Below are 22324 nucleotides of genomic sequence, written 5' to 3' on the forward strand. Positions count from 1 at the left end.
CTCAAGGATTGAACTCACAGTCCTGAGTTTAGCAGGCCAATGCTCAAACCACTGAGCTATCCCTCCCTCCATTACAGCAGTGACACCCACCTCTGCCTCAGTTTCACCACCAAGCAGAAAAGCTTTTGATATAGATCGTAGTACAGGTTGACTTTGGCTCTCATTTCCTTTCCTATTCCCCAATCTTCTCCATTGCCTGGCTGCTTGAAACTGTAAGATCCCTTCACAACACCACAAAATAATGCAGGGGTCAGCAACCTTTCAGAAGTGGTGTGCCGAGTCTTCATTTTTTCACTCTAATTTAAGGTTTCGCCTGCCAGTCATACATTTTAACGTTTTTAGAAGGTCTCTTTCTATAAGTGTATAATATATAACTAAACTATTGTTGTATGTAAAGTAAATAAGGTTTTTAAAATGTTTAAGAAGCTTCATTTAAAATTAAATTAAAATACAGAGCCCCCCGGACGGGTGGCCAGGACCCCGGCAGTGTGAGTGCCACTGAAAATCAGCTTGCGTGCCGCCTTCGGTACGTGTGCCGCAGGTTGCCTACCCCTGAAATAATGTATGTTGTGAGTCTCCAGCACTATTTGTGGCACCTACAGAATATTGTTTCTATTTCCAAATGAGCTTGCTGGGTCATGTGATTCATTCCATGAGATTGACTGTGGTTTCTTTCCAGGAAGCCACCCCTTTGTTTGAATCACTATTATCACCAGATAACAGATGTTGCTCTCCAGGAAACTTTTTCATATGAGCCTTCATAATCATATGGAAGATTTCAACATGACCTTGTTACCATAATGGAAAACAAGATGAACTGGGGCATCTCTGTGGGTTGTTCGAAACAACATTTACATCTGTAGCAGTCAGAACTCAGCTGACATTGTACATTCTCAAAGACACACACACAAAGGACTAACTAAAGCCTACCAATACCTTTATGAGGTAAGTATTACTAATTCCCAATGCACACATGGAGACAACTCCGACACAAAGAGGTTAACTGACTTGTCCAAAGCTACGCTGCAAATCTTGGAACGTTTTCAAAGCACCTAAGTGTCTCAGGACCCTAAATCCCATTGACTTACTTAGGTTTATAATCAGAGGGGTAGCCATGTTAGTCTGGATCTGTAAAAAGCAACAGAGAGTCCTGTGGCACCTTGAAGACTAACAGATGTATTGGAGCATAAGCTTTTGTGGGTGAATACTTTTGAAAATGGGACTAAGGCTACTAAATCAGAGCTTTTCTACACTACAAAATTAAGTAGACTTTATCTAATTTGACCTCAAGCTCCGAATTAAGTCGATTGTGCGTGGCCACACCATGCTCATTGTCTCGATGGAGTGCGTCCTCACTAGCAGTGCCTGCATCGATGCACAAAGCAGTGCATTGTGGGTAGCAATCCTAAAGTGCAACTTGCCGCAGTGTGTTTTGGGAAGTTTGTGCAATGCCTCTTGGGACCAAAACATTGTCGCAGGGGAGAATGGGAACATTGCGCCAGCATCCCATGATGCACTGTGCTCAACGTCAAACAACCCAGTGGTTTTCATGCCTTAAAACTGCTATGCGTACACCATAACCCCAGAAGCATGGAGCCTGCTCAGATGTGCACTCCTGCTGTGATCATCTCAAACACTTTTTGTGCCTTCTCCTGCAGTATTAGCAGAGCCGAAGTAGGGTCCACCACGCGGAACATAGCGATGTCCTGCAAGCAGCCCTGCTGCAAGCCATTGAAAAAAACAATTCACAGTTGCTGCTGGCAGTCACAGAGCAGTTGCACTCTGTTGAGTGCCGTTTCTGGTCCCATGAAACAAGCACTGACTGGTGGGACTGCATCGTTTTGCAGGTATGGGATGACGAGCAGTGGCTGCAGAACTTTCGAATGTGGAAGGCCACCTTCCAGGAACTTTGTGCAGAGCTTTCCCCTGCCCTGCCGTTCAGCAACACAAAAATGAGAGCTGCTCTGACAGTGGAGAAGCGAGTGGCGATTGCTATGTGGAAGCTTGCAATGCCAGACAGTTACTGGTCAGCGGGGAATCAATTTTGAGTAGGTAAATCAACCGTGGAAGCTGCTACGCTCCAAGTGTGCAGGGCCATTAATTGACTTCTGCTACAAAGGGTAGTGAGTCTGGGAAATGTGCAGGACATAGTGGATGGTTTTGCCACAATGGAGTTCCCTAATTGTGGTGGGGTGATAGATGGCAGGCATATCCCCATCTTGGCACCAGACCACCTTGCCAAAGAGTACATAAACCAAAAGGGACACTTTTCAATGGTGTTGCAAGTGCTGGTGGATCACAGGAGGCGTTTCACCAACATCAACGTAAGATGGTCAGGAAAGTTTCATGACGCGCACATCTTTAGGAACTCGGGTCTGTTCAAAAGGCTGCAATCTAGGACTTTCCAGACCACAAAATGATCATTGACGACATTGAGATGCCTGTAGTTATCCTGGGGGACCCAGTCTACCCCTTCTTCCCAGGGCTCTTGAAGCCATACACCGGCCGTCTGGACAACAGTAAGGAACGGTTCAACTATAGGCTCAGCAAGTGCACAATGGTGGATGAATGTGCCTTTGGTCATTTTAAAGGGTGCTGGAGAAGTTTACTAACAAGGTTAGACCTTAGTGAAGAGAACATCCCCATGGTTATGGCTACCTGCTCCGTGCTCCATAATATCTGTGGAAAAAAAGGGGTGGAAATTTTCCGCAGGGGTGGGCAGTTGAGACAGATCGCGTGGCAGCCATTTTTGAGCAGCCAGACACCAGGGCAATAAGAAGAGCACAGCAAGGGGCACTGCGTATCCGCGAGGCTTTGAAAAGCCGTTTCAATAATGAGTCACACTAATGTGAGCTGCTTGTCTGCATTGTGCTTTCCAAAATGTCACCTGGCTTGTATCACTGTGTAAAGCCAACCCTCACCCAAGCCCACTGCTTCTACTCAATAAAGAACATTTATTTCTCAAATCCATTTACTTTATTTAACAAACATAAGTAAAGAGGGAAAACAGGAAAAAAAGGTAACCTTGGGGAAAAGGGGTTGTAAAGTTGGAATGGGAGAAACATTTTCAGCTGTGTAACCCATAATACCGCATTCCAGACCATCAAAGGTCTGTGAATGGATGCCTTCTGTTCCTTGTGCCCTCCCCCTGAGTTAAGTGAAAGGGATAATGGACTTTTTGCCTATGCCTCAGGGAACGCTTGGGGGGGGGGGGAGGAGGGGGCGTGCTTCTGCACCAGGCAATGCTGGCTGGCTGTCCACTAGGGTCTGCAGAGGGACTCTACCCTCCTGCCTCTGTTCCTGCAGTTGAACCAGACACCTCAACATGTCTGTTTGGTCTCTGATAATCCGAAGCATCTCATCCTGCGCCACATGCTCTTGCTCATTGGAAGCTTTCCTTCTCTCCATGTCCATGTCTAACTTCTCAGACAGTGAAATCCTCCACGCTCTCAGCTGTCCCGGAGGCATTAATTATCTCGGTGAACATGTCCTCCTGCATTCTCTTTCTCCTCCTTCTAATCGGTGAAAGTTTGCTTTCAGGTGTTGATGACATGCCGAAGGACACATTTGTAGCTGTCAGTCATGGGGAAAAAATAAAGGCGCCATTGTACATGAATAAAATATTTCTATAGCAAGGCCATTTTCATAAAAAAAACCACTCTTATTACACTAGGTGCAAGCCATAACATAATCAGAATCCGTAACCGTTCACTGTGCTGATTTTCTGCTCCAGCCATGGTGAGTAGGCCCACCCAGGTCATAGGTGACCGCACTTTTAATGAAGTTTATGGCAGGAGCAGAGGTGGCTAGACAAACAATGGCCCTTCCCCATAGCACCATGGGAAGCTGTTTATGAACAGGGCGGGGAGGAACATTTTCCCTCCCAAATTGCAGAATCTCTCATGTGGGGCCCCAGTCCCCTATCAACCACTTTAAACTACTTGCCGACCCATGCTGAGCACAGTAAAGGCACATTAGCGGTTGTGTGGTTTGACAATCCGGAATGTGGGGGGGTGGGGTGGGTCTACATGCCCTTTTTTTTCTTGTAAGAGCACTTTTAATGAGAACTTCCTCTGTTTCCCCTAGGCAACACTATGTGATATCAGTCTCCTGAGGGTAACACAGGCGGAAAGGAAGGAGATGCTGCAAGCGTCTGGGTATAGACCCAGTCCTTATGCTGCTATCCTGTGTACCGCAATGATTCCAGCAGAATTAATTCGGGAGTTGCGTGTGAAAGTGTCCTACCATGGTGGAAGAAAGAAGACTGCCCTGCCCAGAAACCTCCTGCAAAGGATTGCAGAGTACCTCCATGAAAGTTTCCTAGAGATATCCATCGAGGATTCCTGGGCTATCCCAGCCAACATAAACAGTCTTTTCCGGGGGCCACCCTCTGCATAACTGGAGCGGCCTCTTGTAAGCAGAGAACCACAGCATCTCGCTTTTTCTTCACGGTAAACATGCAATACCACTGAATGTGTGTGCCCGCTAAAGTTTAACTGGACTTTGATTGTAATTGTATACTCACCAGAGGTGCCTTCTCTGGCATCACAATCAGCCACCGTGATGTCCTACAACCCACAGGACTCCAGGGTTAAAAAAATTTTCTGGCTGTCAGGGAGAATGGATCCACCGCTCGCCTGTCTCCCATTCTCCTCCTCTTCCTCATCCACCATATCGTCCTCCTTGTTGTCCCTAGAATCACACACCTCTGAGGTGTTCATGTTGCTTGTGGGGGTGCTGGGAGGGTCACCCCCGAAAATTGCATGCAGCTTGTTGTAGAACCGGCATGTGAGGGGTTCAGCACCAGAACGACTGTTCGCCTCCCTTGCCTTCTGGTATGCTTGGCGAAGTTCTTTGATTTTTCACACGGCACTGCTGTGTGTGCCTCATGTAGCCCTTCTCCCCCCTTCCACAAGCGATCTTTGTATAGATGTCAGCATTTCTTCTGCTGGATCGGAGCTCTGCCTGCACAGACTCTTCTCCCCACACAGTGAGGAGATCCACCACCTCCTGTGCAGACCAGGCTGGAGCGCGTTTGGGGCGTGTAGGCTCCATGATCAGCTGTGCTCAAGCTAGCATGCTCCCAATGCTGATCAAACAGGAAATGGGAAATCAAAAATTCCCGGGCCTTTAGCAGGGGAGGGGCTGTTTCCTGTGTACCTGGCTGCAGTGCAGCGGAGTTGAGAATGATCTCCAGAGCAGTCACAGATGAGCATTGTGGGACACCACCTGGAGGCCAATTAAGTCAAATTACACAACACTGCATGTGCACTACCTCGCAGTCAACCCTTCAAAATCGAATTCAACGCTGTGCCTCTCACAGAAGTGGATCAAAGAAGTCGACATTAGAGGAGACTTAGATCAATGTAAAGGACCCAGTAGTGTAGATACATACATTAACAGGTCGACTTAAGGCGGCTTTCTTCGACCTAACTTTTTAGTGTAGCCCAGGCCTTAGGCACTTTGGAAAATACTACCCAAAAATCTCTATCTCCTGACTCCAAGTCATGTGTGTTAAACCACAAGACCATCTTCTTTCTAAATTATCCACTCAGAACATACATTAGAACATAGGAGCTGCCATACTGGGTCAGAATATGGTCCATCTTACCCAGTATCTTGTGCATGACAGTGCCCTGTACCAGAACTTCAGGGAATCTACAGAAGAGGGAAATTATGCAGTGATCAATTCTTTCTTCCACTCCCACCACCTGGGAGTTAGAGGTTTAGGGTCACCCCAAGCATTGGGCTGCATTCCTGACCATCATGGCTAATAGCCATTGATGAATCTCTCCTCCATGAACTTATCCAGTTCTTTTTTAAAACCAGTCATACTTTTGGCCATCAAAACATCCCATGGCAGTGAGTTCCACAGGTTAATTGTCCATTATGTGAAAAGGTATTTACTCTTTTTTTATATTGAACCTGCTGCCTATTCATTTTATTAGGTGACCTCTGATTTTGTATATTGTGTGAAAGCGTAAATAGCACTTCTCCATTCACTTTTTCTGCACCATTCATGATTTTATAGACCGCTACCATATGTCCCCTTGGTAGTCCCTTTTCTAAGATGAACAACCCTAATCTTTTTAGTCTCTCCTCATATGGAAGCTGTTCCATACCCCTTCATCCTCTTCGCTGCCCTTTTCTGAACTTTTTCCAGTTCCACTATATCCTTCAAGGTGTGGACATACCATGGATTTATATAGCGGCATTATGACATTTTCTCTTATTTTTTCCCTTTCCTAATAGTTCCTAGTGTACTGTTAGCTTTTTTGACTGCTGCTGTGATTTGAGCAGAAGTTTTCAGAGAACTATTCACAGTAACTCCAAAATCTCCTTCTTGAGTGGTAACAGCTCATTTAAAACCCATCATTGTGTATGTATATCTTAGATTCATAGATATTAAGGCCAGATCATCTAATATGGCCTCAGATATATCAGAGGCCACTAAATTTCACACAGTTACCTCTGTATTGAGCTTAATAACTTGTGTTTGACTAAGGCATGCCTTGTAGAAAGCCATCCAAGTCTTAGTTTGGAGACATCAAGAGATGGAAAATCTACCACTTTCCTTGGCAGTTTGTTCCAATAGTTAATCATCCTCACTGTTACAAATGGATGCCTTACTTCTAATTTGAATTTGTCTGGCTTCAGATTCCAGCCATTTTTGGTTCTTGTTCTGCCTTTCTTCACTACATTAAAGAGCCCTTTAGTGCCTGGCATTTCCTCCTTGTGAAGATGCATTGTAATTAAGTCACCTCTCAGTCTTCTGTTTGATAATCTAAATCAGGGGTCGGCAACCTTTCAGAACTGGTGTGCCGAGTCTTTCTTTATTCACTCTAATTTAAGGTTTTGCGTGCCAGTAATACAGTTTAACGTTTTTAGAAGGTCTCTTTCTCTAAGTCTATAATATATAACTAAACTATTGTTGTATGTAAAGTAAATAAGGTTTTTAAAATGTTTAAGAAGCTTCATTTAAAATTAAATTAAAATGCAGAGCCCCCCGGACCAGTGGCCAGGACCCAGGCAGTGTGAATGCCACTGAAAATCAGCTCACGTGCCACCTTTGGCTCGCGTGCCATAGGTTGCCTACCCCTGATCTAAATAGTCGGAGTCTTTTAAGTCTCTCACTGTAAGGCATTTTCTACAGCCTTTGAATCATTTTTGTGGCTCTTTTCTGCACCCTCCTAAAATTTTCAACATCCTTTTTTTAAAATGTGGACACTAGAACTGGATGCAGTATTCTAATACTAGTCTCACCAATGCCCTACAGAGGTAAAATCACCTCTCAATTGCTCATTACTCATTCCTGTTTGGGCCACACTCTAGTGGAGAGGGGGGTGCACAATGTTCCAAAAAAACCACAAAGCCTTCTGCTTCACACCAGTCTTGTAGCCTAGGCTCAACTCCAGTATTTTCTGCTGCCTTCTTTCACTTGAGGGACTAGAAGAATCTCAGACATGATTATTTGGACTTTTGGATGTTTTCAAATGTCCCTGTTCCAGCTGACATACCTTATCCAGTTACCACCAGATGATTTTTTTTTTTCTGTCTTAAGGATTCCACCTAAAGTAATACAAAATGACCCACTCTCTGTTTCCTGAAGCACCAACAAAAGGGGAAATCAAAGACTATAAAGAAACTGAGCACAGCCTAACGGTTCTTTGTAATCACTGCTTTTCTTTCCCAAATACAACGACTGAGCCATTAAGCACACACAAAACCATTCATGTGACATCAAGAAAAGAGAAGTAAAATGGCACTATCAACTGTTAAAAGCAGAGAAATTCATCTGCTTATTGTAAAACACATTTTCCTTGAAGCATGATAAAAAGAGCAAAACCTCAGACTAAAGTGGTGATTCATTCTCTCTCTCTCCCTCTCCTCCCCCCAAACACACACAGTCCAGGCTTGCCAGTGTGCTCCAATTGCTTTGTATGACTCTGGCAATGCAAAGCAACCATAAACATACTTTAATATACAGTAGCATCCAAAAATTGTGTGAAGTGAAACCTGTTATGCTAAATAAAATGTCCTGACTGCAGACATCTGTTTGGGAAAAAAGTGAATAAAACCCTTTTATAGTTCTGACTTGTTTTGTTCTCGGTATATTTATGATCAGCTGAAATTAGAAGTGCAACAGAGCTCTCTATATGCTTGAAAACCTTTACCCTGGAAGCCTGTATGTTGTGCAAGGTGGTTGTGATCCAATGCACTTGGAAGCTCTGTGTGGACACAAAAAACATTAAGCAATAAATAACCAACGTTGATGAGTCAGTTACTAATTTGAACTATGAAACCGTAGTAATTTTACAGAGCAACTGCACTATATCAGCATTCCATTTTATGTATAGTTATGAATCCATATACCCCTTCCCACTAAACAAACACACACACACACACACACACACACACACACACACACTCATCCCAAAAACATTTTCAAAGGAGTTAATTAAAACAAATAATTAAACGTGTCATAATGCTGCTTATGCAGAGATACTTTATGGCTGCCTCTGAGATAACTGGGAACTTCTGAATAGTCTTCATTATATTTTTGCATACATTGGCCAGATAATGCCTTCCCATGTGAAAAGCCATTGGAGGTCTAAAGCTGGGTCCCACCCTCTGAGGCTCTGAGCACCCTCAACTTATGTTGACTTTCAAGAGAGTTGAGGGCACTCGGTATCCCACAGGATACAGCACAGAAAACTCCAATGTCCTTGGAGCCCATGGGTTTCCATCCCGCAAAAGTCTATCCTGCAGGCCAAATTCTGCCCTGCTGAAGTGGAGTGAACTCAACATCTCACAGAATAGGGCTCAACTTTGGACATCCTATGGTTTTCCACCTGATGTGGCCCATTGTGTACATACCGTACAGTGAAGACTATTCAAAAATTCCCAGTTACCTCAGAGGCAACCATGATGCAGTGCTGCATAATCTGCATTTCAACAAATTGTGGGTTTATGTTTTTAATCTATTACTCTGAAAATATGTTTGGGATGAGTGGCCATACTTGGTGCATGTGTGTTGGTGGGAAATGATATATACACCTCTACCCCGATATAATGCTGTCCTCGGGAGCCAAAAAATCCTACTGCGTTATAGGTGAAACCGCGTTATATCAAACTTGCTTTGATACGCCGGAGTGCGCAGCCCTGCCCCCCCCCCTCCCCCGGTGCACTGCTTTACCGGGTTATATCCGAATTCGTGTTATATTGGGTCACATTATATTGGGGTAGAGGTGTAGATTCATACCTACAAACAGAATGGCATCCTGACATGTTGATGTTTACACAGAATTACTAGTATTTCTTTGTTCAGGGTAGTTTCAACCTCCTTACTGTTGGTTATTTAGTTCATCATCAGTTATGCATGTATGATAAAAAGTAAATATCAAGTCGTAAATATCAAAGAAAGGGGAAGCTCACTGGGACTGGATCCACTGCAGGGCTGAATTTGGCCCAATGTGTCTGAATAAAACAAAACAAATAAAAACTTACCCTCCATGCTTGTAAGATGCTATTTCATACTCTGTAAACTTTCACCTTCTGCTAACTAAACAGAAATCTGCAATCCTGATCCTATAACAACTCTTAAATACATACTGCAGAATACTGAAAAGAAGAAAGCCTATGTTGTCCCCACTAGCAGGCAGTTCTCCCAAGATGATTGGTCATTACCCTGGCAACCTTCACAAATGGCAAGTGACGTAAAGAAAGTCGGAAAAATGCCACTGAATGCAGAAAGTGCCATGCATTATAGATAATTCTGAGAATCCACACTCCTATAGGCACTAACTGGTTTCAAAAGAGCACAAGGGAGCCTCCATTTTACAAAGATGCCTGCAGAGGTGAATAAGAAACTTTTTTTTTTCAAATGGATGGTGGGGAGGATCCTTGAGGCTTTAATTGTAGCAATTTGGGCTCTCTGGATTTCAATTAATAATTCAGGCAACTATGGCTTTTGTGCTCTCTTCTCTCAGTTCTGTCAAAGAATCCCAATATAATAGTTCAAACTGTAACTCAGGCAAAAGAGTGGGCATTTTTTTCCACAGTTCCTTTTTATTTAATATTATTTATTGTTATATGACTATTCATATCAACTCTCTCACTCCAAATTCTTTTTTTATTACTAATACATCCGGGGCAAGGTGGACAAAGGATAGTGTATTTATGTCCTTGCAAACAAAAACACCAGCAGTCATATGTGGTGTGAATGATATTACCTGCCTAGAAAAGATCTAGTTCTGCCTCAGCTAGGGTGACCAGACAGCAAATGTGAAAAATCGGGACAGGGGGTGGGGGTAATAGGAGCCTGTATAAGAAAAAGACCCCAAAATCTGGATTGTCCCTATAAATCGGGACATCTGGTCACCCTAGACCCAGCTGAGAGAACTGTGCAAACAAAAGACAAAAGGAAGCTCCACTAACTTAGGGGTTTTATTTATTTACATACACAGAGACACAGAAAGAATGATCTCAGTAAACTTACTTCCGAATACATTTCACATCATTCCGAGTTAGTGAAATTCAGGCGCGAATAGTTCACATAGCAATAGGGTAGGGGAAATAAACAGGGGAAATAAACTGGAATAGAATAATTGTTTCTGATATTTTTTGAGCACCAGTACCAATGTTTCTTTGAACACATCCTTTCTTTGTGTTCGTCCAGACCTATACAGCAGAAAGTATCCCAATTTGCTATTAGTTCATTATCTTATTCATTGTTTTAAAAAAATCTAACTTGAAAGTGTTGCATTTCTTCATAAGGTCAGATAACTTGGCCCATCAGGTTTAATATGCCAAGTCCTCAAGATTCATAGCTCCGTTGGACACACAACACTTTAAACAGTGATTTAATCCTGTGCAAAGCAAGTGCAAAGTGAGCATTAAATATTACCCCTGGTGTACAGAGCAAAGAATTCCGATTTTACACCCACTTTGTAAAGGAGAAAATAAATATGCAAGGTAGGAGGCAGAAGAGTGTCAAACCCTGTGTGTCCAGCTTTGGTTCTTAAAGAATCAGCATGTTAAACCTATTGAGCTAAGTCCCACCCTCATGTTCACCTGTCCAATTCCATTATTCAATTATTATCAAATGAGGTATCTGAAGGCTGAATTTGACCTGCTACCTTTACCTATACTATCACACGTGACTTCCCCAAATTGTGAAGCAGATATAAAGGAAGTGGCAAGCCTGCTTAACCAGACAATCGAGAATGACTGCCCCTAATACAGGGGTTTCCCTGAGTGACACAGAACCCTTCTTGTAGGCACCACTGTCAGGATATGGCAGGGGCATGGCAGGAGCACTGCTGCACCTTTAACTATTCTTGGCTGCAAAAACAGTCCATTGCTGCTGAACATAAATTAGGGCAACCCTTTGGCTGCTCCAAGTTAAGCTGCAGACTAGACTGTCCCTGGGCAGCTCCATAACTGGGGGGGGACATGGATGCATAGAGGGAATACAAACACCTTTACTCCTCCTCTATTCAATCATTCTCATCCAAAACCAGTGTTAGCAGCATACAAAGCCTATAGCATGCATCCTAAAGACAGACAGCGTGACTAAAGCAATGAAGCAGTGTGGCCGCGTGGATAGGGCACTGGGCTCGGATTCAGGAGACTTCATTCAACTCCTAGTTCTGCCACTAGTTTCCTGGGTGACCTTGGGAAAGCCACTTCTCCTCCCAGTGCCTCCATTTCCCAATCTGTAAAATGGATATAGTGATACTATCTCCTTTGGAAAGTGCTTTAAGATCTATGGATGAAAAGGGCTACATGTTTTTATTACTACATCCATTGCCTTTAGGATCTACTATTATCAATAACACAATAAAATAATACTCTTGACTGAGGCTAATTTTCACATAAGTCTCTCTGAGTCTTTGCAGATGACTGAATTTTGCAATTTAGCAAGTAATGGACAAACATAATATACAAGAAAGGATAATGCACCATTAGATGTACTTTGTTTATTGGCAACATAGCTCACTTTTAATTATTTATAACACTATACTCTGACAACACCATACTAGCAAATGTCCTGGTGTAATGTATGTTGTAGCAGTAATTTGGTCTTAGCAAAATGAGGCATTCTTACAGCATTATATTTGCTACTAAATCTTTTTTTTACAAGTAGGAGGAGATTAGTATTTTGCATGTGTAAATCATAAAGGACAAAAATCACTCCTGTTCAGACAGCCAACGAAAGGCTTATGCACTCCTTAGGTCCTATTTTGAGGTCCCAAACCTCCAGATTCAAACACCACTCTACTTTACAGAAGTCTAGATCTACACACAAACTTTGGTACTGGCCTCCATTCGCTATCACAGGGCAAACATAAAACCTGGCTCTTATCCTCCCCAAACTCTGAATCAGTATTTGCTGCAGAGTATGTGAGGGAGATGCCCACACCTGAGTCATTCTTTTTAGGCAACAACACAGATTGAGGTCTCAATAGAAGAGGTTTTGGAACAATGATAAATTAAACCAGGGTCGGCAACCTTTCAGAAGTGTTGTGCCGAGTCTTCATTTATTCACTCTAATTTAAGGTGTCGCGTGCCAGTAATATATTTTAACGTTTTTAGAAGGTCTCTTTCTATAAGTCAATAATATATAACTAAACTATTGTTGTATGTAAAGTAAATAAGGTTTTTAAAATGTTTAAGAAGCTTCATTTAAAATTAAATTAAAATGCAGAGCCCCCTGAACCGGTGGCCAGGACCCTGGCAGTGTGAGTGCCACGGAAAATCAGCAGGTGTGCCGCCTTTGGCACACGTGCCATAGGTTGCCTACCCCTGAATTAAACAGTAATAAGTCACCAGGACCACATTGTATTCACCCAAGAGTTCTGAAATAACTCAAATATGAAATTGCAGAATTACTAACTGTGGTACATAACATATCACTTTAACAGGGATGAAAGTAGAAATAGGGACTTACCGGTACGGGGCTGGGTTGGGCAAATTGGTTGAAATTATAGAATCACAGGATTGGAAGGGACCTCGAGAGGTCATCTGGTCCAGTCCCCTGCACTCAAGGCAGGTCTAAGTATTATTTAGACCACCCCTTATAGGTGTTTGTCTAACCTGCTCTTAAAAACCTCCAATGACGAAGAATCCACAACCTCCCTAGGCAATTTAGGGAGGTTGCCCTTAGTAAAGAACAGAATTATCAGATACATAGATGAACATGATGTGTTGGGGAAGAGTCAACACAGCTTTTGTAAAGTGAAATCATGCCTCACCAATCTATTAGAATTTTTTAAGGGTGTCAACAAACATGGACAAAGGTGGATATAGTGTACTTGGTCTTTCAGAAAGCTTTTGACAAGGTCCCTCACCAAAGGCTCTTAAGCAAAGTAAGCAATCATGAGATGAGAGGGAATGTCCTCTGATGGATCACTAACTGGCTAAAAGATAGGGGAAAACGGTAAGAATAAACAGTCCATTTTCAGTGGAGAGAGGTAAATTGCACAGTCCCCCAAGGCTCTGTACTGGGACCACTGATGTTCAACATATTCATAAATGATCTGGAAAAAAGGGTAAACAGTGAAGTGGCAAAGTTTGCAGATGATACGAAAGTACTCAAAATAGTTAAGTCCAAAGCTGACTGCAAAGAGTTACAAAGGGATCTCACAAAACTGGGTGACTAGGCAACAAAATGGCAGATGAAATTCAATGTTGACAAATGCAAAGTAGTGCACACTGTAAAACATAATTTCAACTACACATACAAAATTATGGGGTCTAAATCAGCTGTTACCACTCAAGAAAGAGATCTTGGAGTTATCATGGATAGTTCTCTGAAAACATCTGCTCAATGTGCAGCTGCAGTCAACAAAGTTAACAATGCTAGGAACCATTAAGAAAGGGCTGGATAATAAAACAGAAAATATCATAATGCCACTAAATGAATCCATGGTATGTCTACACCTTGAATACTGCATGCAGTTCTGGTCACCCCATCTCAAAAAAGATATATTGAAATTGGAAACAGTACAGAGAAGGGCAACACAGTGATGGAACAGCTTCCATATGAGGAGAGATTAAAAAGATTGGGACTGTTCAGCTTGGAAAAGAGACAATTAAGGGGGGATAAGACAGAGGTTTATAAAATCATGAATGGTGTGGAGAAAGTGAATAAGGAAGTCTTATTTCTCTTTCACATAACACATAAACCAATGTTATTCAATTAAATTAATAGGACGCAGGTTTAAAACAAACAAAAGGAAGTACTTCTTCACACAACACACAGTCAACCTGTGGAACTCATTGCCAGGGGATGTTGTAAAGGCCAAAAGTATAATTGGGTTAAAAAAAGAATTAGATACATTCCTGGAGGATAGTTCCACCAATGGCTATTCGCCAAGATAGTCAGGGACACAACACCATGATCTAGATGTCCCTAAACCTCTGACCGCTAGAAGTTGGGACTGGATGACAGGGGATGAATCACTTGATAAACTGCCCTGTTCTGTTCACTACCTCTGAAGCACCAGGCATTGGCAACCATCAGAAGACTGGATACTGGGCTAGATGGACCATTGGTCAGACTTAGTAGGCCATTTTATGTATATTGCATACATATAAATAATGGAAGTATTATTCAGTGTACAGAAAGCCTCCTGTTTGGGATGGCAGCATTCTGCAAAGGCTGATCTCTGTTACGTGAACTGCATCCTCATGGATGACTCCAGTCATTTCTTCTCTATGCCAGTGATTCTCAACTTTTCCAGATTACTGAATCCCTGTACTGTACTGACAAGGACTGATTTGTCTTGCATACCCCAAGTTTCACCTCACTTAAAAACTATTTGCTTACAAAATCAGACAGAAAAATACAAAAGTGTCACAGCACGCTATTACTGAAAAATTGCTTACTTCGTCTGTATGAAACTTTAGTTTGTAGTGACTTCGCTAGTGCTTTTTATCTAGCTTGTTGTAAAACTAGGCAAATATCTAGATAAGTTGATGTATCCCCAGGAAGACCTCTGCCCTGGTTGAGAATCACTGCTCTATGCGTCCTCATTGTCATTTTCGAAGAATGCCCTTCATGTAGGTAGACCAGGCCTTAGACAACTCCAGCTGAAAAGGAATATGTTCTTTCTTGCAGGTGAGTGATGTTTCATGGGTTATTGGGGATGAAAAACAAATTCAAAATTAGCCACTCTGAAGAAATGAACCAAGGGCCTAATACCAAGAGATGATGAGCTTGATCAGTTCCCATGGAAGTCACTGGCAGTTAAAAGTATTCAGCACCTTCCAGGATCAGGCTCTTAAAAGTCTGGAAAGTATTACATGTTGCAAAATCCAAACAGGCTTAATGTCTTTCTGGTGCTGACTGGTATAAAGGACAGTCATGTAGGGTTGCCATGCCTTTGAAGTTTAGTCTTTCATCTTCTGCCTTTCTATCCTGACCTGATTTCTATTTGGAGGAGACAGTGCTAGTATCAAGAGGTTTTGCAGCCCTGGTGCACTTTGTGCCAGAGGGTGGCAGGAAGTAAACTTCAGAAACCTATCAGAACATATTACTCTTTCTATATAGGCTGTTAGACTGTCGACTCATTTAAACACAGAAAGGGGCAAATGCCAATTTTCCTTTCATCAGCTATAAATGTGATTCTGGGAGATATGTTGTTGAGTAAGCGAAAAAAATCCTTTCTTCTTCTGTGTCCTTCTAGGGGACAGATATTCAGCTGGTCAAATGAATCCAAACCCATCATTAGTGTCCTTTCACTTCTCCATTAGCAATATTACAGCTGGACTGGCTGATGCCAAGGACACACTGGTGATGAGGAACAATAACATTCCTCAGTATCAGAAACTATTGGCTTTTTAGCATTCTCCTGCTTTCCCATGTTTTAGCTTCCAAATGGGAAAGATGCTGCAGTGAAAGTCAATGAGCCAGATCTAGCAAGGAAAGAACAGGGAGTTCTATCATTTGTACAATTCCAGCATTTCTATTCAGTATGTCTTAACTTTCAATTCTTAATTGAATGTTTAGGGGCAGATTCTGCTTTCAGACACATATGCATCCAAAAAAACCGAGGCCTTTTCTGCACTGGTAATTTTCTCCTCACCTTTTGTCTCACACCAGCACAGCTCCCACCTGTGCTAGCAACCACGGGAACCCCTATGTAGACCACGAGCAGATGTTTTTACCACCCTGCCCAAAACAGATCTAGATGACATGATGGCACAAAGCCCTGATCCTCTGTCTACACTAGTGCTTCCACCAGTGCTAATACCAGTGCTAGACACAGCTGCCAATTCTAAGTAGCTTCTTGGCTGTTTGAGGAAAATAAAGATTAGTGGTGGCAATGAACTGTTTCTCTTTGCTCGTCTATAGTCAAAAATAAATAGCTAGTTTCTAAAAATAAACAAACATGAAATATTTATTGTGGATTATTGTGGCTTGGTGCCTTTTTTATATATTTTTTATATGCTGATAAAAATAACATCCCCCCACCACCCTCCTGTTTTTAGCCAGCAGGCCTGTGTCACATAGCTAATTTTCATCATAACTTATATCTCAGTGCAAGTAGTACATACTGAAGTTTCCCCACAGGCATAAGTTGACATCTCATTGGCTCAAAAGGAGCTCACCATCTGCAGATCTTGTCAGCTTCTCCATTATACCACATAGTCCCCTGACAGTATTTGGAAGCACCGACTGCTGTCAATTTCACTTTCAGGGGAAATTGTCAGTACTCAGGGGGCCTGATGCTCTTCTCATTTACTCTGGTGCAAATCAAGAATAGCTCTGTTGAAGTCAAAACTGTATAACTGATTTGAGAGGAGAATCAGATCCTCTCTGCACACAACTGTGCAATGGAAAAACTAAGAATTTACATAATCAAGATTCTGACCATAGACTCAGACTGACCATCTGACTAAGAATTTCCATAATCAAGCAAATCAAGATTCTCACCATAGCCATTAAAAAAACTATTTGTACCAACTATCTTAATAAGCAGTATCAAATATTGTACAGATCTTATCTAACACCCCCAAAGACTTTTAATATGGTGCATACTGATACAGATCTATGCTGCCACTGTAATTTAGCAGCTGGCACTTTTGAATGCTAGTAGTGGAACTCCTCTAGAATATAGATTTTCTGAGTACAAGTATTCAGAGAGAGAAGGTTGATTCTATGCTTCCCTGTATACATTAAGGTCTCCTGCTTTACTTGGTGTGGATAATATCTATCCAGCAAGAAAAGTTTGTCCTGTTCTTGTTGCAGCCCAATGAGGTAGTCCTGCATACTCACAATGGAAAACTGGTACTGTAAAGAGGAGGATATGGTGGCCATTGGAAAGTGCCCTTAATTGAAACGCGGTAAGACCAACCAAGATTTTACAATTTGGCTGATTTTTCTCAACCATGCTGATACAGAGACACAGGTGGCCAAATGTACTCTTCTTTGTACCTTACTAACCCAGTTTTATTATGAAGTTCATAACAATCTTTCCATTGTTATGTGATTATAAACATCTGATTTATGTTCAGTGATTGATCTGTATAATGTGCACTACACATCCTCAGATGTGGCTGCGATATGCTTGGTGCAGCTAAGGTGAGGGGGTGGGAGGGGGAAAGGTGGCTTTAAGCCACTTCTGTAACTCCCCTATCCTGGGGGTCAACCCATTCTCTGGCATAATTTAAAACAGCCAATAGTATGATGGCTGTCCATAGCATCAAGGGGCTTTCCCAGCAATGGGAGATTGCTGAGACACTGTAGCTACACTCCTGCCTCCCCAGAAACGTCTTCTACACGGGGGGCCAAGATGTGGGGTGCGGCAGAGAGACAGCTACATCAACTCTTTGCCACCCAAGGATTTCTCCCACGCCAGGGGAATTCTCATCTGGGCAGATCTGGCAGATTTCTAGCTACTTTTTTGTCATTATTATTATGGCATAAAACAGGTGGGAATGGAGGTGAAGATCTGGTTCTCTGTTTCTTTTTCTTCTATAAATAGAGATCATAGAGAAATGATGGAGGTTTGAGCAGGTTCTTTTCTGGTGGAGAGGGGCAGAGCTTTTCCCACATGGACACAAGAAGACTTAGGTTACTGGATACTGAAGCCAATGTCAAGACTTTTTATTTTGAAACATAGTAGAAAAGGTGCTGCTCTGATTTGCATCCCACAGAATTCTTACATTGATGTTGATCACCAGAGTGGCCCATGCGTATTCACTCACCTGATGTCTTTGCCAGGTTAGCGTAGAACAGGCATACCTGGCTCAAAATGTTAGCAGACCAATTAAGGCAGCTTTCCACAGTACAAAGTGCCCTAAAGGGGACCAAAGATCTGGCCTTAATTGCCTCAAAAAAAAAAAAGTGTTGAACTTCTAGATCGGGGTTCCCAAACTTTTTATCCCTGAGGCCCACCTGTGCAACTGCAATAGGCACTGCGGTCCACTATTAACACTTCCCGCTGCTTTCTGGAAGGGGAGACTGAGGGTAAGGAGGGTGCCTGCCCAGGGCAGGCAGTGACTCAAGCTGTCTGCGAGGTGGCCGAACCTTTACATTGTGACCCCCGCACTATCAATGTATACAGTGTGATAGTGCCCCCTCCCACCTCGCCCACCAGGCAGGTGAGCCGTCGAAATCAGGCCAGGGGCTGCTGAGCATGTAGCCTGACCTTCCCGGGTTGCCACACATTTGTCAGGGAGGGGACACCGCGGGGCGCCTCATTTCAGCCGGGATCAGGGCCAGCAAAAGGACAAAGGGGCCAGGCAGGTGCCACAGCCAGTCCCCGCTGACACCCTCTGCCTCAGAAGCCTGAGTGCCTTGAGCTTGGCACCTGACAGTCCTACCCCACCTGACAGTCACCCAGCCAGCACCTGGCGTGCCTCACAGGCAACCCCTGCCTGGAATGAGGGAAGGGCTTGGGGGCTGCCAGTGCCAGGCAGAAGCAGGTGCTCGGGCCGGGCCTGGCTGTTACCTATGACAGTCCTGATCAGGGTATTGTCCAGGCGGAAATAGAGCAGCATCACCAAGCCTCAGTCCCTGGGGAGGGCTGTGAGGCCAATACTCAAGGGAGCCCGACAGCCACGGATCACAGGGTGTGGCAGTTCGGAGCAGGAATAGCTGTGAACCCTCCAGCCACTCTGGGGTCCACAGCCTCTCGGGGCCAGCCCCTTCTCCTTGCTCACTGCCTCCGTTTTGCCCTCTGCCACCAACCACAGAGTCGCTGGGCTCCTCCGGCCCTGGGCGGGCACCATCGCCAGCTGCCACTCTGTCACTGTCCACTTCACAATGCTCCCCCACATACCCTTCTGAAACTCCACCCATGGCTGCACCAGTGGCCCACCCAGGACTGTATATCGTGGCCCACAGTTTGGGAACCCCTACTCTAGATGAGACATAAAGCAGTCTATAGAAGAGAGCACAAAACCAAGAACCAGGAACTCCTGAGCTGTAATCCCCGTTTTGTCAATATCTTGCTGTGTGACCTTGGGTAAATCACTCAATTTCAGTATCTGTGTTTCCCTCTCTGTAAAATGGGCATAACAAACCTTCATAGTGCATTTGTGAAGGTTAATGTTTGTATGGTGCAGTGAAGATATACAGCTGAATGGCAGGATGGTCCAGTGGTTGGGGCAATAGCCTATGATTTGAGATACCTGTGTCTAATTTCCTCTTCTGCCACAGACTTCCTATATGATCTTGGACAAGTCACTTAGCCACTCTGCCGCAGTTCCCCATTTGCAAAATGTAGATCATAGTATTTCCTTGCCACAGAGGGCTGTTGTGAGGATATAGACTTTAAATTAGAGTGTGAGGCGCTCAGAGACTACAGTGATGGGGTCCATATAAATGCCTTACATAGACAGCATTATATATGTACTAAGGATTTAGATTGGCTAGTGTAACCACAGACACTATTTTGATTCATGTAAAAATCTAAATCCTTTTCTGAGTGTCACAAAGCGGTGAAACAGGCTGGGATGGAGGAAGAGGAGAGACACTGTCAGTGACCCATTGTCACCGTTGGTCTGCTGCCATGATTTTAAAGCCGGCACTGCTAGCTGGGGGAGGAAGTGGAGTGACGTTACTGGCACTAGTGTAGTGTTGCAAGGAGAACAGAAGACCACTGATCCAGTGAGGCAAAGCAGTTTGCTGAACAGCAAAAACAAAAGAACTAATCATACTGTTCAGATATAAAGTGTAGTATTTGCTACAAGATTTTGTTTTAGTAGAGTGCTGAATGCCCTGATCTACAAAAAAAGCATCTTGTTGGCGGTTTTAAGAAATCGGTAAATAATAACTCAAGATAATGATCCAGGTCTCTGAGACTTACAGACCTTAGTGGGAAAGAGTCCTTTCTTAATTATCCTGGTGTGAACCGAGAGTAACTTCAGAAGTTGCCTTGTACTTTGTGTAGCCATTTACAATTATGTCAAGTGAGTGCAAATCTGGGTAAAATGCTACCAAATCAGAAAGGCAGCACTCTACACCCTCTTTCCACAGTGCAAATGACTACACAAAATGCAAGGCCATGTCGAACCAGACTCTATGACTCTGACCTAAAGAATTTACAATCTAAATACACACATCCAGGCTGCAGAGCATTCGATTCGGGTCCCAAATTGCAGGCTTTTTATCTGTGTTCCCCCAATCCCGGGGCTGCCAAGGACCAGCCTCATCTCCAGGGCAAATAAAAGCAGTGTTAAATCTGTTCTATCGTGCCCATACTGCTAGCAGTTTTCAGTGGCCATTTCGACAGCCAGGGATCAGCTGGACACAGACACACCCCAGCCACACCCTTTTTCTTCTGCCACACCTCTTCAGCTTGGGGGGGGGGGGGGTGAGTGAGTGACATAGGAGCCATTTTGGTGGCTCTTCACCATCTAAGGATTCCCCTATGATGGAGCAATAATCTGGGTATCACTAAACTGGCGTTATAGTTGCTTGGCACCGCCAGAGCAGCACAAGCAGCTCCTGTGCAGAACAGGATCTAGCCCAAAATACTGTATGCTTTCCACAAAGCATTATTTCAGTAATAACCTGAAAGATATAACATCTAAGAATAAATCCTTTGCCATTACAATTCCACATTTTCTGAATTATTCTCTTTATTGCAATGATCTCTTCTTCCAACAACCCTCTCTTGTGTACTAGTGCCCCGTGCTGGAAATCATGATAATACACCGTCAACAAAAGGTTTCATAAGACACATAAGGGGTGCCCGGTAAACCGGCTTTTCGTCCTACCTCTAATACAAAAATAGGATTTACATTTATCTCCCTCATCCCAGTATCTTGTACAGTTTGCACTTTTGTTAAACTTTACAGTGATCCATATAAACTATGCATTTCTTCTCAATGAACAACAGGATAAGCTGAAATTCTGAAAGAATTTTCCCTATTAAAGAAACAGAGAAAGAGAACCAGAGTACATGTTAGATGAAATTAAAGGAATCACTTACCGTTAAAAGCTAATACATCCAACCATCTCCTGGTTCTCTTGCAACTGTGGGTTGTTGTTTTTCGTCCTGGTTGTCTCCTATTGCTCGGTTTTAATATTTCCTCTGCATTTCAGTGTCGCTGGTGTAGGAGGAGACTTAAATTGAGGCCATCAATCACCAGCCCACTCTTAGTGTGCAGGAGGCTGGGAGTTGTAGTCCAAAATGCAAACATCTAGCGTACTTCTTTTCTGACTTACACTAGTATAAATTGGGAGTAACTCTACTGAAGTCAATAGAACTACAACTTTGAAAACTAAGTGAAAGGAGAATCTGGCCCATTACAATTAGATTCTTTTTGTTCTTTTTCTTGCTTCACTGATTAAAAATAACATGTTGTTGAATTAGAACATCTTTAATACAATAAGAATTCCAGATAAAGGGGTTTAAGAGAAAGTTTGGACAGGCAGACGCTTGAAAAAAAATGGATAACTTCTTATGTATTTTGATAGAAAGCTTTAATACTAAGTAGTCTATGATAATTAGGTCTCATACCACTCTGGGTACATCTATACAGGGATAAAACACCTGTGGCTGGCCTGGGTCAGCTGACGTGGGCTGTGGGGATCAAAATCACTATGTAGATGTTGGGGATCAGAGTCCCAGAGCTGGAGCTCCAGCCCAAACATCTATGCATGTAGGGATATTAAAGAAGGTACTAACAGTGATTCCCCCAAGAGACAGTGACCCCTAAAATCCAACAGTTTCACCAAGTACAAAAATCTCTTGGGTCTTCTGTTAAAACTTGTAAGCTACTGTCTGTAGAAACCATTGATTATATCTATCCTGTGACTACTATGTAAAACTTACAAACAAGTTAACTGACTTTGTTATACAAT

General features: G+C 43.1%; 1 protein-coding gene across 1 annotated transcript in view; it reads right to left on the reverse strand.

Moving 5' to 3' along the window:
* Positions 1–21579, reverse strand: part of GNB4 (G protein subunit beta 4) — a 120892-nt gene extending 99313 nt beyond the window's left edge. The window contains exon 1 of the mRNA XM_034782177.1: positions 21450–21579. The gene's annotated coding sequence lies outside the window, so the exon portion shown is untranslated. The remainder of the gene's footprint in view (positions 1–21449) is intronic.
* Positions 21580–22324: the final 745 nt, after the last annotated feature.

This window comes from Trachemys scripta, chromosome 9, assembly GCF_013100865.1.
Source record: "Trachemys scripta elegans isolate TJP31775 chromosome 9, CAS_Tse_1.0, whole genome shotgun sequence".
Lineage (NCBI taxonomy): Eukaryota > Metazoa > Chordata > Testudines > Emydidae > Trachemys > Trachemys scripta.